The sequence below is a fragment of the Cetorhinus maximus genome, chromosome 3 (assembly GCF_964194155.1).
Source record: "Cetorhinus maximus chromosome 3, sCetMax3.hap1.1, whole genome shotgun sequence".
NCBI classification, from domain to species: Eukaryota; Metazoa; Chordata; class Chondrichthyes; order Lamniformes; family Cetorhinidae; genus Cetorhinus; species Cetorhinus maximus.
The window spans coordinates 171,516,929-171,535,577 of NC_135881.1; positions in this window are offsets into that span (position 1 = coordinate 171,516,929).

Below are 18,649 nucleotides of genomic sequence, written 5' to 3' on the forward strand. Positions count from 1 at the left end.
TAGATTCACTACCAGCAGTGACAGCATCCTTCTGTATTTCTTACATGTATCACATCTATCGCTTATTTCCTCTACAAGTTTAGTGTACTGTCCATCCCTTAGTAAAATTTTTTAATCTTTGCAAAGGATGGGAAAACTACCAATGCAACTTTAACAATTTGCTTTTAGTCTTCCAAATTCCTATCCCCTGAAGCTAATAACTTTTCTTTAATGTCCTTAGTAGAAAAGTTAGGTTTCATTAAAGGAATACAGTAGTGTCCAGATCGCGTAAATTGTAAATCCACAGGTTTTCCCAAATACAATGGCCTTGTCATTTTCCATGTCCAGCTTCATTTGCACTTTCTTCATCGATGGTCTCTTCATCAGTAATGGTATTTTGCTAGAAACTACATCCGTGTTGATAAAATGATTGACTCCAGCTATCTTAGAGAATCACTACCCTTTTTAAAGATTTTAGGGTATTATCATCTCCAAATCTAAAACTGGTAGAACTCTCAAATTCTTCAACCTTATTCCAGTCCTTGTCATTTAAAGGAGCCCAGATGACATGTTAACCAGTCTATTGACGTATATCCGCTATCTAGCGCTGCACAGTTGAAGGACTCTGCCACCAAAACACTCATCGCCAGGTCGAAACTTCTTGTACCTAATACAATGCACTCTTTGGTCAAAATCTCCATTTCTGCCTTGTGTTTAATTTCAAACACATTATATCATTTAGAATAGTTCATTACATAATGGTATTTTGAATCGCATCGAAAACATCGATTAACTGCACCCTGGTCATTTCTGTCCCCGTTGTTTCTAGTTACAACTCTCCCTCCATACTGATGCCTGTGCCTTTTCTAAACGATCTCACCATCCTGCTAACACTGTATCCTCCATTTTGTCTTACCTCCGAATGGCTCATTTGCACCATGAACACTGCTGGAAAGGAATGTTTGAGGAATTTTAAGAGCTTCTGATATCTGTTCCAGTCTTTCTGTAAACTTAACTCCCATTAGAACTAGAAGCCTGTCCATATTCAATACTTTAGTACAGTCTAGTAACTTGACTGCCAGCACTGATTGGGGAATTTCTAGATGGAACATTTGCAATCTTGCATATTGAATGCATCATGTAATCTTCTATAGAACTTTCTAAATTTGTTAAAATCAGACTATGCTTCATGAGCATTTAATAAATCATCTTTTTGATAGATCTTATCCATAAAATTGAATAATGCTTCCAAACCTTCATCCTTGTACAAATGCTGAGGCTCCAACTCTGAAAATACTTTGCATCTTATTTTCCTTTTGTATGGTAACAAAAGTGCCAAGGCTATTCCCTGTTTTCTTCTTTGGCAAGGACGTAACCCGTGTCCACATACTTACTTAATTCTTCCATTGCTCATAGGGTTCACTCTCAGAAAACATCAGTGAGTAATCATACCCCAAACCTCTACATTTTGATTCAGCCATTCTCCTTTTTTTTTGTGACTCCAAACCACTCTGCACTTAAAGTTAACTCCAAATACAGTCTTTTGTCCGAAGAAAGCTTAGTTTCCAATCTTTTACTTACAAGCGGCAACCAAACTCTACTACCACTGTTAAGTTCCAATAGTTGTTTAGAAATGAAGACCAAAACCAAGATAGACTCCTTCAGAGAGAATTTTAATACTTGTCATAAAACGCTCCACAGACAGAACTAGTCTCAGCTGTCATCCCTTTTATACAAACAAATGGGTCATTGGTTAAACAACCTAATAATTAGCAATTGAACTTTTTTAACTAAGATAAAAGCAAAATACTGCAGATGCTGGAAATCTAGAACAAAAACAAAAATACCTGGAAAAACTCAGCAGGTCTGACTGCATCTGCGGAGAGGGATACAGTTAACATTTCGAGTCCGTATTTCTGATGAAGAGTCATACACACTCGAAACGTTAACTGTATCCCTCTCTGCAGATGCTGTCAGACCTGCTGAGTTTTTCTAGGTATTTTTGTTTTTGAACTTTTTTAACTGTTTCCTTCCCTAACAGTGAGGGCACTCTCTTCACTGGCAGAGGGGATAAGGAGCAAGCTGCTTACCCTGGGAGTGCCCTGAGAGGACACCCCAGGTGCTTGGCACATGCTTCTTCTCCATCTTGGCGCACAATGGCCCTTCCTTGTTTCCCTGAGGAAGAGGGACTCCTGGAGGGAGGCCCAGTTGCCTCATCACCCTTTTGCCTAGCCACTGCTGCAGATACAAGGGCCAGAGCAATGGACTGTAGGTCTGTGTGCATATGAGTCATATGCTAGACCTGGCTCTCCATAAGTGTCACCACCATGGAGGAAGCCATGAGTTCACAAGCCTGAGACATGGCAGAACTCATCGCCTGGATGGACTCCTCCGTTCTCCACACGGAGCTGCGCATAGCCTCTGGCTGCTTCGCCAGATGTTCTCCTAGCTGCCTCTGCATCTCTATCAGACTTCTTGTGGCCGAGTTCAGGGCTCTGTCATCAGCTTGGGGCTCAGCATGGGCCTGATCCCCAACCATCCCCCCAATATCATGGACTTCGCCTGACACAGCCTCCTTCAGCTGCTCGGACATTTCTGTGATGCGCTCACCAGAATGTACCTCTGAATCTAAACGTGATCTCTCTGAAACCCCTGTGAATGTCACTGCACTGGTGGGGGGTGTGGGAGAGGCAGGTGAGAGGTCACTTCTGGGTTTTGGTGGTCATCATTCTCAGAGGTGGAGTCATTGTTGTTATCTGTGGGTTGTGGCATTGACTCTGAATTGCAAGGACCTGCAGTGGAGAACACAAAGAATGTCATAAAGGTTCAACGCAGTCTATCTGCACACCACAGTTTCATGCTCGTCTCTTGTGTGTCCATGTCTCAACACTAACTCGAGGCATTCTCACTCTCCTTCCTGACCAATCCTGCATTGCCGCCAGCAATAACACAGCTGCTCTGCTCCCTGGCAATCTCCATGGCCTCCTCTTCAGACAGGGTCAGGCTCTTCAATTCTGACACACCTCCACCCATCTTGGCCCTCTGGCGTTAAACGTCAACTTTTCCTGCATAACAAAGTGGAGATATAGTGACACATAAAGGATACCTAACCCTCTTGTCTGCATGCATCCCCATGACGCATATTGGCCCCACATTGTAACTGGTACTCAATTGCTTTCTCATGTAAAACTGTCACACAGTTTGGCCTCAAGTACCGTGCGGCACTAAGGATGACCACATTCTCCTGCCTGGCCTCTCTCCCCACTCACACAGATCCATTGCTTGATGCCCTCATGAGAGTCCCATTGATGAACGCCACTGTGCCCCTTACCTTGGTAGATTGGAGGAGGTTTGATCCGTTTATGGCACTAGACCCAGGAGATCTGCTGGATCCAATGGCTGCTCATCTCCTCTGTGATCTCTGTTCAGGCCTCCTTGGTCAGGTGGGAGTGGCGGCAATTGAAGACCCAAAATGCCTGGAGGAGAATCTGCAGAGGCTGAGCATTGCCTTGTCACTTGCATTGTGCTGTTGGGGGGTTGTGATGGGGGTCTCAGGAGATGACTCCGATGTCAAGGGGCAGGGAACAATGGGAGTCCCAGAAACTGATTCCAACGTAGAGGGAGGAAAGTGATGGGAGCTTAAGTTAAAGAAGTTCAAAGGGGAATGCAGGCTGGGGACCAAAAATAATATTCCTGTTGGTTTGGATGGGATGATGCTTGTTCCCCTGTGATTCCTAATCCTCCCTGCCTGCATAGTCTGCATACTTTACCAAGCAGATCATTTATAGCCCGCCCAGACTTTCAAATGAGTCAGTTGATGGCGGGTTCGGGTATTTTGTTCCTGCCTCCACCACATGTGCCCCACGTGTCTGCCATCCGACCTTTGAATTTACATGGTAACTCCTTCCAGTCTGCGCATGTGCACTGGCCAGTGCATGCGCAGAGCACCAATGATGTCATTCTGCTGCAACCAACCTGCCAGTACACCTCAGCACATGCATGATTCGTTCCAACTCTCCAGACCTGTTTGTAAGAGACTGTTAATAAATAATAGGGAAAATCGGTGAGTGCAATTCAACTCTCACATTGAGTACATTTGGCTTAGAAGTTCAAGAAGAGAAGACAGATGTTTTAAGGTTTTCTCTATCTATAAACTGTTGCCACTTTGAGGCTGCTTCCAATATACGGACACTGTTTGAACACAAATCAGCTTTAAACCTTTCAAACATTAGTAAGAACATGTCCTTCTATAAATGCATTACTTAAAGCCTTTGTTGCAACACAAAGGACGCCAGAAATGCACTTGGGTCAACCCAAGAACTTAGAATACTTTTAAAACTATAATTATTCAGTAAAAGCTCTTAAGGCTATTGCTGTTCCCTGCCCACATAAGAAAAGGGGATATAACATCTAGACAATGTACAGTGAAGTCCTGTCAGATGCAAAAGATTAGACAAAAGTTATTAAGAAATGGATTTCCCAATGACAGGATTGATATTACATCAACACTGATCTGTGAGAAGCTAAAATTATAAATTGTAGCAACAAACTGAGACAGTAGCAGGAATGATTATTGTAGATCTGATTACTTATTGAATGCGTTTGTTTCCGTTTTCATGACTTTCCCATAGCATATTGCAGGTCTAGACAGCACGTTTTATTCTTTTAATTTTCTCACTACACATTTTAAAGGTCTGAATGTCAATAAATGTTTACAGCCTGTGTATCTATCACTCTTTCTGTAACTGATGGAGGGTAAGCAGTTCAGCACCAACATGAAAAGTAAGTTGACATCACACCTGCAGTCTTACAATGGAGTTCCACTTCTTGGAAAGGAGTGTTTTAACATTTGAAGGATGGTTAGAAAAATCAAAGAGCAGCAATGAATGATTAACTGATGAACCAAGCTCCATATTCTGCTCAACTGGCGTACAGGTTTGTGAAATTATAAAGATGATGATGCTAAAGAAATCCAGCTAATGGAAACATTGAAGGGCTACAATTTTATTCTTTACTGGTTATGCGAAAACACAACTCACTTATAAATATAACTATTGGAACCCAGACCACTAAGCGGTTTTCCTGCAATCTCTGGAGATTGGACATGGCATGGGACTTTATTGTCCTATTCCAATTTCAACAATCTGTAGAATCCGGCTACTATTTTAAATCTAGATCACAAAATCAAAATTTAGCTGGAAGATTTGAACGGAATCTTCAGAGAAACACAAAACAGTTTTCCATTAACAATAATATTTTAATATGCCACAGGATGCAGATTTAAACAATTACCTGGGCTATGTACCCTTTTATTATGGTATTTTCTCTCATTATCTTTGAATTTATTACAAGAAGGCATCTGCTAATTCTGCAAAGACTAATAGGAACAAGACCCAAACTATTGGCAAACCTTAATGCGCATTTGTATTACATTTTCATTTTTATAAAAAAATGTTGATCAGTAACACTTTACGTCTTGGATTGTTCCCATTTTCCAAAGTTTGCTGCCTGAGATGTGGAAAAGGATGGATTCGGCTTAAACTTGCAAATTAAATATCAAACTTGTTCAAGAAAAAATATATTCGACTAATAGATGTTTATTATTAACTTGCAAATCCTAAAACTGACCCGATTTAATAAAATGTGCGAATTGCTGAAGCATTACTATTTACTTAGGTGACTACAATAGATTAAATTGACATGGACAAAGAATGATGAATGGGAATGCTGCCTTTAAATACAATGTGCAGGTGTAGGGGTGAAAGTAAGGGATGTCCTGCATAACTCAAAGCTACTGGATCAAGGGGAGAAAACAGCTGTGATTATTTGAGCTGCACCATTTTGATCCAGGCCACTGCCGACTCCGTTGCCCCCTATGACATAACGGAGCAACAGAATCGACTGCGCATGCCTGGCGTTGGCAGCATGTGCAGCCTTAAAGTTATATTGTGATTGCAAATGTGCCAGTTCCCGACACCCAAGTGAATATCACGCCCACTTCCAATTCCAATGCCAGGAGCCTCGCACCTAGAATTAAATCCCACCCCACCTGTGGGGAGAAATAATTGTTAGTAATTACATGCAGTAACAGAGGAAGGGTAGTATATTGTACAATTGTAATTAACTCCATGGAACTCTATTTTCAAAGGTCTGTGTTCTAATAATATTAAGAGGTGATAAAATGGTGACAATTGGTAAGATTCAGGTTATGATGTCGTGGTCATGATGATGTCAGGTATACCACGAGTATTTCAATAGACTTTGTTGCAGAGAAGGAAGTTTGAAGGTTTTCATACATAAACTATCAGCACAATGCTTCAAGGTGCATCACTACTGATGCCCATGCTGGCTTTAATAGCAGCACTGTAAAGTAAATGAGGCAGTATAGATGCCAAGATTCATCAAAAGAGACAACATAAATAATATCATTGCCAACCCCCACTGTCTCTGGATGCAGGTAGGCTAAGAAGGCAATCTGACTGTATGGGCAAATGCTGCAAATTCCCAATCGTTGGCCAGCAATCCGAGATGGTTCAGTGCACAGGAAAGTCAAGACATGGATCTGGATTTTGCAGTCAGTGGTGAAAGAACAATACTTGCTGTTCATTACACCGACAGCTGCTCACAGACTTTTCATTATTTTGAGCTGCTTACCATCACAGGAGATCCTTTCTACACGGATTTGTGGTGTGTGTGAACAAGGTAAGCAACAACATGTCTCCTCAACCAATTAGACTGAAGAATCCTCACTGAGATGCAGAGGCCAAGAATTCGGGCTCAATAGCTCTTGTTTTTTTTGGGCACTGCAAGTTCCATTCAGATTCCAAAATGGCACCCACAGTGTGAGGACACACACGTCTAACACAAAGTGCACCAGATGCCACCTTGGTAAAGGCATTAACATGTGTGAATTTAACGTCCACTTGAAGTATGCAGAGCAGGCAGATCAAGTTGTTAATCATTATGCAACGCTGATTTGATGCCAGCACTGCCACTTTGGAACACAGCACTCCATCTGACACTGTCTCTTAAGTTCATACAATGGAACACACATTAAGCAGCAGGAAGGAACCCCCGCAACATCTGCATAAAGGGATTATCCACTGCTCAGAAGTCAGTTGCTGGTTGAATTCTTCTGGCTGTTGCTGCTACAATTCACAAATTTTTGGTGTTTTCCATGTTGATTCAAGTTTTAAAATTCAGGGAGTGATACAGCAAGTGCTGCAGAGCTCTTTGCTGATGTCAAGACTTCTGCACAAACCAATTTTTCCCAAACATGGGTGTACTAATAGATCTTCCTCTTGGAATCATGCAAGACTGGGAGAATGACCAGAGGCCAGCCAGAGCAGGACAAGCTGTTTCACATGGGCTCCATCCATGGTTACTATATTGGTGCGCACCCACTAATCTGCCACCTACACTAACTCTTCTCACCATCTTTCAGATGTGAATAGAATTCCTCCCTAACCTGCTCCTTGTAAGAGATCAGCTCTTGAATGTCTGGAAGGTCCCTCCAGTCTATTTGTCTTTCACAGGCATTCAGCCTTGGTTTCTCCTGTAAAAAGATTGATGAATTAGACGAGGGCAAGCAATTGAGGGGTGTGTCACAGATGACACCAGAGATCTGATATTGGCATCACGCGTGAGCCATCTATTTTGGATACCTTACAGATACCTGAGCTTCGCAAAATTTTCACTATTTCCTATATTGCACTTCAGTCTGCTACTGCAATCTTCAACTACCTTAGGCTTTTTAACAGCCTGTGCTTGCTATCTGCATTAGATAGCTGTGCTCACCCAATACCACAGTTTATGAAAATGAGCAGTCTCTACAATAGAGAAAAGAAGACTTGCATTTATATAGTGCCGTTCATGACCTCAGAGCCTCCCAAAGTGCTTTATAGCCAAAGGAGTACTTTTTGAAGTTTAGTCACTGTTGTAATGTAGGGAAATATGATGGCCAATTTGCATAGCGCATAATCCAGCCAACAGCAATGAAATAAATGCATTGCAATAGATGGTGCCATTACTGCTGGACAGATAATAGAATGGACAGATGGGGCTGAATTTTTAGCTCGTCGGGCAGGCTCGGGCCCGACCCAACTGAGCATAAAATGATGGCGATGACGTTGGGCGAGCGTCCCAACGTCATTGCGTACTTGCGTGATATTTCGGTCAGCGGGCACATGCCGGAGTCAGCAGCACGCCTGCCAACAATTAAAAGGCCGATTAAAAAGGTAATTAATCTTACAGTTGACGGGCAGGCAAAAAGGCCAAGCGGCTTTTGCATTTTTTTGGAAACCTCATCCACGGGCGGAATGAGATTTCCAACAGCAAATAAAAGTAAAATAAAAATGTTAAAATTTAATGAATAACATGTCCCCGCTCATGTGACAGAGTCACATGAAGGGACATGTTTCATAACGTTTTAGGAAGCTTTATTTTTAAAAACGTTCATCTCCCTGAGGCAACTCTGTGTCTCAGGGAGATTTTCAAGCGTGCGCGCGTGAAGTTCGCACTTGCCCTCCATCCCCCCTCCCCCCACAGGCAGCACTCAGTGCTGCTGCTCACGTTTCACGCTGGGTGGGCCTTAATTGGCTTCCAATCGCTTCCTGATTGCCCCAGCCTGCCCCCGCTGAGCCCACACAACGAGGGAAAAATCCTCCCCATGGAAAAATTACCTCCAGGTAGCTTCACTAACAAAGCTGGTTCTGTACGTTTTTAGAGCTCTTATTACAGAACTGCTTTGACTTCTCCAACACTTCTCACACTGACCTCCAGAGCCCCACTCCACATAAATTGCAATTTAGCTTCCTGCGTTGTACTGTGTTCCACTTGACAAACACCTCTGCCCTCACTGGCCTCCACTGGCTCCTAATATACCAGGTTCAACATCCTTGCCTTTTTTTATGCACATCCTTATGTGGCCTTGCTGTATCCTAATGCCACAACCCTTTTAAGCTGCATATCCCAGCTGGTGCTCTTCAATTCACAAATTCTAGTCTCTTGTGCATGTGCCGCTTCCTAACACTCCTTAGCAGGCCTTATCAGCTGGTTAGATTCTTCCTACTCAAAATCCCTTCCTAATCCATTTTTTTCTTGCCATTTCTCCCTCCATTATTCAAAACTCCTTCAAACCTATCATGCTACTGCACTGAACACACCGTGGTGATGGTTGTTGATGTTGTTACTGTATTCAGTGTATACATATAAGCATCAGCTCTTCCATGTAGTCACATGGTTTCAGTCCCAGTGTAGACTCAACTTTAATTGTGGTCTGTGCCCTTAGAATCATAGGAAGACATAACCATCCCTCTTTTGACTGTGGAAGTCAGACAGCTCCACCCTTTACATTGGTGAAATGTGGCTACATTATGTAGTCCGTTCAGATGCCTTCTGTTGGTTGCAGAAGGAGCAGCATACTTGCTGAAGTCTTGGGCTAATAGTTCACTTTTCCTATTACTCAAATATGGACAGAAGAACCCAAAGAGGGAAAAAAAAACATAGGGAGAGCCAAAAGAAAAATGAGCTGACGGATAATACAAACACTTGTATTTAAGGGGTTCATCAAGAAACACTTTTCAACAACATATGCAAGCATAATATTGTGAGTTATTAAAATGTAAAGCAGTAAGTGGAGATTAGTGATTGACCTGTCTGGAGCCCGAGCCAAATTCAGGTCAAGTCTAACTACTAAAACAGTTGCTCTCTCCTCTAGCCCAAAGACAAAGTGATTACTTGGCTCAGCTTCCATTCCAACACTGAAAATAACTCAGAGCTTATCCATGCAAGCATAACAAAACTTTATCCGAGCTCAGTTTTTTTTCTGAGTGGACAAGTTGGCCAGGATTTTCACCGAGTCAGGATAACTCACAAGCCCTTTAAAAACAGTGGGAATATCTCTGTCCCGGGCTGTTTGATTTTCAGGAGTGCCTTTAAAGAGTGTAGGCTTGTTCCTGTCAAAAGCCCGCATCCAACACTCCGGACGTGGCTGCCTCCATTGTGGGGATAGGCATGTCCTATTCCCTTGCAATTTTCATGCAGTTTGGGCCAGGTTATTTAAGGAGTTGTGGTTCATGGCCCCTTAGAGAAGTCATGAACCCTAGTCTGCATGAAGAGACCTTTTAAAAGATAAGTTCCAAAGGACTTCCTCATGCTCCCCATACAAAACTCTGCCCTTCTATGCACCCTCCATGGGCCCCTCATACCCCCATGCCAAGTTCTGCCCTTCCACCCAACCCCATGGCCCCTCCTATGCCAAGCTGTGGCACTTCAATGCCCATCGACCCACTATTTTAAAAAGTAATTCATTCACAACTTTCTACTATGTTGAAAAAATGTTATTTCACTACAACAGCTGAATTTTGCTGTCAGCAAGTGGGGGTGGGCGGGGGGGGGGGGTGGGGTGGGGGGGGTGGAGGGGGCACTCGCCGACATGCAAAATGACACGGGATGACATTGCGGGGAACCCCCAAAGTCACCCCGCCCCATTTAAATCTTCAGGAACGCGGGCCCGCAGCAAAATCAGCTGCGTGCCCACCGACCTGTCAATGGCCAATTGAAGCCATTGACAGCATCATGAAAACAATTAAAGGACCTGCCCGTCCAACCTTAAGGTTGGCGGGCAGGCCGGGAGCCCCAGAGGGGAATAGAAAAAGCATGAAAACTCATCCACCGGCGGGAGGAGGTTTCATTTAGGGATTTAAAAAGTTTAACAAAGTTTTAGTGTAGATTATGAACATGTCCCATCTCATGTGACATTGTCACATGAGGGGGACATGTTAAGGATTTTTTTTCTTTCTATTTTTAATGTCTTTAGAACTGTCAGCGATCTCCCTGAGGCAGCACTTAGCCTCAGGGAGATGTGCGCTCTTTTGTGCACATGCGTGAAAGAGCACACTCTCACTTTTGAGGAATCCCCCCCCCCCGCCTGCACAGGAAGGCTCCCCACCTGCCAGAGATTGGGTCCGGCCCGCCTGCCCAGAAGGCAGAAAATTCTGCCCCAAGTTAATAAAAATGCCAACCATCCAGACCCTTTGAAGTATCAATAACAAAAATCACAAACCCTTGAAACCATATAACAGTGTAAACAAACATTGTGAAATTGACAGCAGAGATCAGAGAGCCCGAGCTGTCAATCAAATATGTTTTCCCTGGGGTGCAGGTGTTTCAACAAGCTTAATGAATGTCTGGGCTCTCAGCTAAGCAAGCTCCATTATGTACACTTGGCTGAGAGCCCAGACAATTATTGTTACCAGCTTTGAGGATGAAAATCCAGGCCATGGAAACAAATGTAGACTTCAGATCTGAATCCTGTATTTCATCCCTCTTGTCAGCAAGGTGTAACAATCTAACGACAACTACACTTATCAACTGGCGATAAGGCCAGGACTATTTTAACTCTTGGCTGGTTAAAAAAAAGTAAATGTTAAATTGGATATTGTTACATCAAAAAGTGCAACTGTAGTGTTACTAGTGGAAACATCATTCATCTGGTTTCATATAACACAGCTTTTCATAAAATATTAATACAGAACCCATAATAGCGCTGCCATCAAGTAACTGTGCCTCAATTTCAAAGAATTTAGCTTTCCTGCAAATATTATCTGTAATGTGGGCCTTTAAAATGAAGAAAAGCATGACAGAGTGAAAGGAAATGGAACAATTGATGGGATGGAGGGAACTGCTAAAAAGGAATTCATTCAAAAAAAATGATAAGAAGAAGAAATCAGAGAGGAGTTAATATAGGTTCAAGCCATATTCTTTCAAGTTTGCAATCCTCCTTAAATATGCAAATATTTCCATTGGTCAGGAAAGTAGCCAATGCAAAAGCTATGTTTAAGAAGCTGATGACAGATAATTGTAAACCAGTTAGTCTGAAGTCATTGTTGCCAAATGCTTAGAATCCATTATACATGGAATGAACACTGAGAAATACTTGGGCTAATTAAGGCAGCCAGCAAGAATATATTAAAATCAAGTTTTATTTGTCAAGTCTAATAGCGGCTCTGAAGTTTCCCAGTCTTTCTGCTGTTGCACCACCATCATTTTGCTGCCCACCTCTTGTTTATACACAGTATAACAGCACAAGGTCCACGAAAATTCAGGTATACAGCTTTTCAAAGAGGTGACTGATTGGCTAGATAAAGGTAATAAAGTAGATATAGAGCATGAGGATTTTCAGAAGCATCTTATAAACTGTCTCACAAGAGGCATGTTAGAAATGAAATATTAAAAACCGTATAAAAGTATACTTTATATAGACTTTTGTATAAAAGGAAATTTATAGGATTGTGGAAAGGAATCAAAAATTTAGGGTAAACAAGTATTGATCACATTGGAGAAAGATTGAAAGTCATATAACTCCAGGAGTCGGTGCTGAGGCTATTTTTTGTTCTTGGATGATTTAGATTTAGGTGTAGGGAACACAATCATGGCCCAAAAGTAGGGGAGGTTAGTAAACAGTGGGGAGGACTGTAAAGGGTTAGGCAGGTTAGCAAAATGGACAGACGGGTGAAAGAAGAGTGACTGGACTTTAAAAGTACTTCATTTGCTGTGAAGCCTTTTGCGATATCCTGAGGCTATGAAAGGTGCTATATAAATGCAAGGTCATTCTTTGTTGCTGGATGATTGTGATGTAATGCATTTTGAGAAGCAAAACAAGGAATGAGTACACACTCAACGGAAAAACACAGAACCTGGGAATTCAAATATATCAATCGTGCAATTAAACCCAGAAGTATCTTGGGTTATAGAAATAGGGGAGTAAAGGAACATTGATAAATATTGAAAAATAAGTTTTGGATAGGCAACAGCTAGATTACTGTGTGCTGCTTTGGGCAGCCCATTATAGAAAGCATACAGTGCTGATTCACTAGGATAATGCCAAGGATGATACACTGAGGAACTGGGACTATTTCCACTAGATTAGAGAAATAAGAGGAGATTTAATAGAGGTTTCTAAAATTAGAAAGTGTTTTGATTGGAATAAACTATATCCACTGGTTCAGATTAAGTTGCAAGAAATCTTATATTTAAAACTATCAGTAAGAGAGTCAGGGCAGAGTTTGAGAGAAATGTCTTTATGCAGTGCATTATTGGATTAGTAAATAGTTGTCACAGGAGCTAATTGCAAATGAGGAAGAGATCACTGTACCTTTTAAGGGAAAACTGGATAAATATTTGGGGCAGAATTTTGCCCTTGTCGAGCGGGCTCGGTGGGGGCAATTGGGAAGCCAACCAACGATCACGATCGGGGCCGCACCGCGATTTCACGCTGGTGAGCTATTTAAGGCCTGCCCAGCATGAAATGCAAGTGGCAGCGTTCAGCGCTGCCTGTGTGGGGAGAGGGGGGAGGGGGAGGAGGGCCAGCGCAAACTGCACGCACGCGCGCGGGCGCACGCTTGAAAATCTCCCTGAGGCACAGAGCTGTCTCAGGGAGATGAACTGTTTTCAAAATAAAAAATAAAGATCTTAAAACTGTTATAAAACATGTCCTCCCACTCTGTCACATGAGCAGGGATATGTTATTAAATAAGCTTTAACATTTTTATTTTATTTTTATTTGATGTTGGAAACCTCAACCCACCCGTGGATAAGGGTTTCCAAAAAAAATGCAAAAGGCCCCTTGGCTTTTTTGTCTGCCCGCCAACCGTAAGCTTGGCCAGGCAGCGAAAAATTTCTTTTAATTACCTCTTTAGTGGCCTTTACGGGCCTTTTATTTGTCGGTGGGCGCGCTGCTGACTCTGGTGCGCACTCGCCGACTGAAATATCGCGCGATGACTTCGGGATTCTTACCCAACGTCATCGCGCGTCATTTTATGCTTGGTTAGGTCGGGCGAACGCCTGCCCCCTGAGCTAAAAATTCAGCCCATGAAGCCAAGGGAAGCACGAATATGTAGAGAGAGTATATCGAGGGATTCATTTTGCACAGTCCAGAGATAATGGGTCAAATGGCCTTCTGCACTGTAATCTTCTATGATTCTACACGGAAATCAATTCCTAAAATAATGGCATCCTGCACATGGTGTTGTTATTAATAATCCATTGCAGACCATTGGATTTTACCCAAGATACAGTTTTGACACAACTTCATCCAATTTTCTATTTGTTCTGTTGATCTATCTGTGGAAAGCAGAATTGGGTCTCCTTATTCTCTTTCTGTTCTAAATCCTAAAGCTATCCTAACCTCACAGATTTTAAGGCAAATACTGTAGGGACCTAATTTATTGCCTTATTCAAAGTCTGTACCGGAGCTCAAAAGCAGATCACCTGTGCGTGTATGTCTGAACTGTCAGGGGCAGTCAAGCCTATAACAAGCTAAATAAATGCCCTTGGGGTGGGCAGGCCATTTTCTTGCCAAATGGATTACTGTCCAGACTGCTTCCCAAGAAGATATGATTTAGTGACTGAGGTCACTGTCATGTTGAACTCTTTATAGATGATTGGGCGGCTCATCCTACTGAAACACACCATTTGGAACATTTTTCCTTCAGCTCTGTGATCCATGTTTGATTGCACTCAGCACAAAGGCACATGTGAACAATGACAGACAGGAAAAGAACTTCTCCCTGTCCCACTCAATTGTGACACCTTGTGAGTCACAAGATGTAGGTTCCCTCCCAAGATCACTCCTGTGATCTCTTAGGAGAGGTTAACAAACCAGATGAAAACACCGGCCAGTCTGGGGGAAAAATATCTGAGAAATTCCTTTCCGATCCACTTAGGTGATCAAAACTATGCCAGGAGATAACTCTGGATCTGATCAATTTTATTCTGTTCTCTCCCACAGCCAGAAACACTCACTTGAAAGAATTATGGTAGTGTACTGATGATGTTACTGGTTTGGTAATTCAGGGAATTTAAATTTACATTTCACCTTGGCAATTTGAGAATTTGAATTAATTTTAAAAGAAACTGGAGCTGACAAAACCAGGTAGCAGTAGAAGCGGCCATGAAACTATTGGATTGTTGTGAAAACTCGGGTGGGGGGGTGGGGGGAGGGATTTTCCAGCCCCGCCCACTGCCAGGATCATCTGGTCCTGTTGAAAGTCAATGGACTTTTGGCTTAATCTCTGAATCCCCCACAGCTGGTCCCGCCACGATGGGGCTGAAAAATCCCAGCCTCAATTTCACAGATTTTCTTTAGTGAAGGGAATATGATGGCCTCATACAGTCTGGAATGTACGTGGCTTCCAAACTGCACCAACATGGTTAACTCTTAACTGCTCTCTGAAGTGGACAAGCAAGCCACACAGTTGCATTATAGATTGGCAATAAATGTGGGCTATGCACTATGGATGGCCAGTCTCGCTGATATCACACCCTGAAAATTATTTTTTTTAAAAGCCATGGATGGTATGGTGAGCGGCATATGAAATGGTTTTCTTGAGGAAGCTACTGCTTTAGGCATCAAATGACACTTAACGGTAGATTTAATGAACTGGCATTCCCAACCATTCAACAATAGCATCAAAAGCTTGCATGTATATGATGCCTTTGACATGATCAAACATTCCAAGGCCCTTAAGGAGTGAAGGCACAATTGGACACTGAGCAACTGCAAGATATTAGGACAGATGGCCAAAATTTTGATCAAAGAGGTCAGTTTTGAGAAGAGAGAGGGACGGTGAGGTTTAGGAAGGAAATTCTAGAGCTTAGGGCCTATAAAAGCATGGCCACCAATGATGGTGTGATGAAAATCAGGAATGCACAAGAGGCCAGAATGGAGGGATGCATCCTTGCCCATCCTTCTAACTGACCTGTATAAGCTGCCAGCAACAGTCAAGGAAGGTGGGTTTTTGATGCTGCATAAAAAATAGAATCGTGCTATTGATAAAAGCCTTTGAATATTCTTGTGCAGTGTATTTAAAAATAAAAACAGTTGCTCATTTGTGCATCTAATTTGGTATAAATGAATCAAGAAGTGTCACTATCCTAATGTCTGTTGTTTGAGTTATACAGACGAAATAAGAAGATTAGAAAGAACTTACACAACTTATGACCTGGAATCACTGTCTGAAAGAGTGGTGGAAGCAAATTTAATAGTAACTCTTAAAAGGGAATTGGATATATACTTGAAAAGGAAACCTTTGCAGAGCTTTATAGGGGAATGAGTGAGGGAGTTGAACTAATTGAATAGCCTTTTCAAAGAACTAGCATAGGCAGGACTAGGGTCAATGACGTTCATCTGTGCTATAAGTTTCTATGATACTGTGCTTCAGGTTGGACATCTAGCTTTGGTGCTGATTCACATAATAGCTTAAGCGTCTCACACTGTCAGCACTATGTGATGGGAATTTGTCACTGTTATGAGCTGTCAAATCATTGACTATTCGATAAGAGAAGCACTTCGGAGATGCACTTTAAACCAAGCTTTTAGCACAATCAGAATATCCTGTATATATCTTTAAGTAACTATTTATTAGAAACATATCAGCACACACATATACAAACTCAGATATATAAGGGATAATTCTATGTAGTTGAGTTTCCCAGAGGAAAATGGGTAGAAAGTCATAAGGTGTGTAAACTGGAATTCCCAACATGCATTTCCAGCAGCAAGGTTCAGCAGCAACATCACATACTCACAAAGATCTTCATTAAACCATATACTCACAAAAAACCCTTTTCAAACCACACTTATAACCCCTCTTTAGAAACTACTCACTCATAAAAAAACCCTTATAAACCAGACTCGTAAGCCACACTGCTAAGAAATACACTTATAACCCCTATAAACCACAGACTCTTACAGACATCTACCCTCCTCCCTGTAAACTATAAATCACATACCCTTAGATACCTTAGCTTATAAAACATATACTCTTACAACACCACCTTATAAACCAGATACTCAGAGGGCTGAATTTTTAGCTTGGTGGGCGGGAGTGCACCCGACCCAACCCAGCGTAAAATGAGGCGTGATGACATCATCGCACACTAGCCCGATTTTTTAGTTGGCGGGCGCGCGTCGCAGTTGGCAGCACACCTGTCGACAATTAAAAGGCCTATTAAGGCCATTAAAAAGGTAATTAAAATACATTTTTCACTGCCTGTCCAACCTTATAGTTGGTGGGCAGGCAAAAATGCCAAGCGGCCTTTGCAATTTTTTGGAAACCTCATCCACGGGCGTGATTAGGTTTCCGACAGCAAATAAAAATAAAATAAAAATTTAATTAATAACATGACAGAGTCGCATGAGAGGACATGTTTTGTAACATCTTTATTTTTTATTTTGAAAACTATTCATCTCTCTGAGGCACCTCTGTGCCTCGGGGAGATTTTCAAGCGCGCACCCATGCGCATGCACGAAATCCGTGTTCGCCTTCTTCCCCCCTGCCACACAGGCAGCGCTGAGCGCTGCATCACACCGTTCACATTTCACCTTCCGCCAGCATGAAATCGCAGTCCAGTCCTGACCGCCCTGCCCCACCCCGGCAATCCCGCCCGGCAAGGGCAAAATTCTGCCCAGAAAGACCCCCTTATAAGTCTGACCATAAATGCAGATCTTGGATAACACAGTGGACCCAACTTTACACTCACTAATATAACAATAGCACTTATGCATTGTGTTAATTTAGAATTTTATTTCAATTATGGGGCATGTTTTACAGATTAGTTTAGGAACTAGGGGAAAAAAACCTTGGCCAGGGTTTTCCGTGCCCACGTGTGTTCGGTGGCGCGAGCGGGCGATATGGCGAGATTGGTTTCATGACATCGTTAAACCAATTTGCAAATGTCCGCTCAGCTCGCCAATGGCGGGCCACGTTTCCCACCATCGGACGTCGGGAACATCATTGTAATACATCAGCATATCATTATTAGGCCAGCCCACTGGAGTCATTCCCCCCCTCAATCACCAACCCCCCCACCCGCTAGATTGTCCGCCCACCTCAGCAGGAAAACACGCCGATGTGTTTCACAACAGCATATATAAGGTGTGCACCTGGCAGGCTGCACTTCAGGACTTTGAGGTTTGTTTGCCTACCTTGCTTCGGGCAGCACTCGCAGTCATCAGCGCCAGGCTTCACAGACAGCACCACATCACTTTTAGGGGGGGTTCCCAACAGGTCTCTACCTACAGATCAGCCAGATGTGGGGGGGCTTTTCAATGGCTGCAGGGCAAGGTATTGTTTGGGGAAGGGGGAGAAGTGGCCTTAGGCAAGGGAAGAGGCTGCAGGACAAGAGCTGTACTAGGGAAGAAGGGTATCCCAGGGTGTGTGTGGGGCCACATGTTGATCTGTGCAAGTGGTCTCAAGACGGTGAGGGCTGAGGAGGCAGTCTCCAGACGAGATGAGGCCAGATGGACATGTGAGGGTGCGTGTGTGAGAATGGGTGGTGATGTCCCTTGAGCTGGCAGTGAGTGAGATGCCAGTGAATATGTGATGGGCTTGAGTGTGTGAATCTAGAGTGATGGGATGGTTGCCATACCCTGGCTACATGGATGAGATCATTCCTCCTCTATCCGCATTGAATGGCCAGCCTCTTCTGTGCAGTATTGACACTGATCACCACTGCCATCACCTCCCAAGCCGGAGTGGTAATGTTGCTGCCCCTCCTGCGGGGGTAGAGGACATCACAGTGGGCCTCCACGGCATCCAAAAGGTGTTCAAGGGCTACCGTCTTCTTGCCTTTCGGGGCCATGTCTTCTTTGCTGCCATCCTGGGCT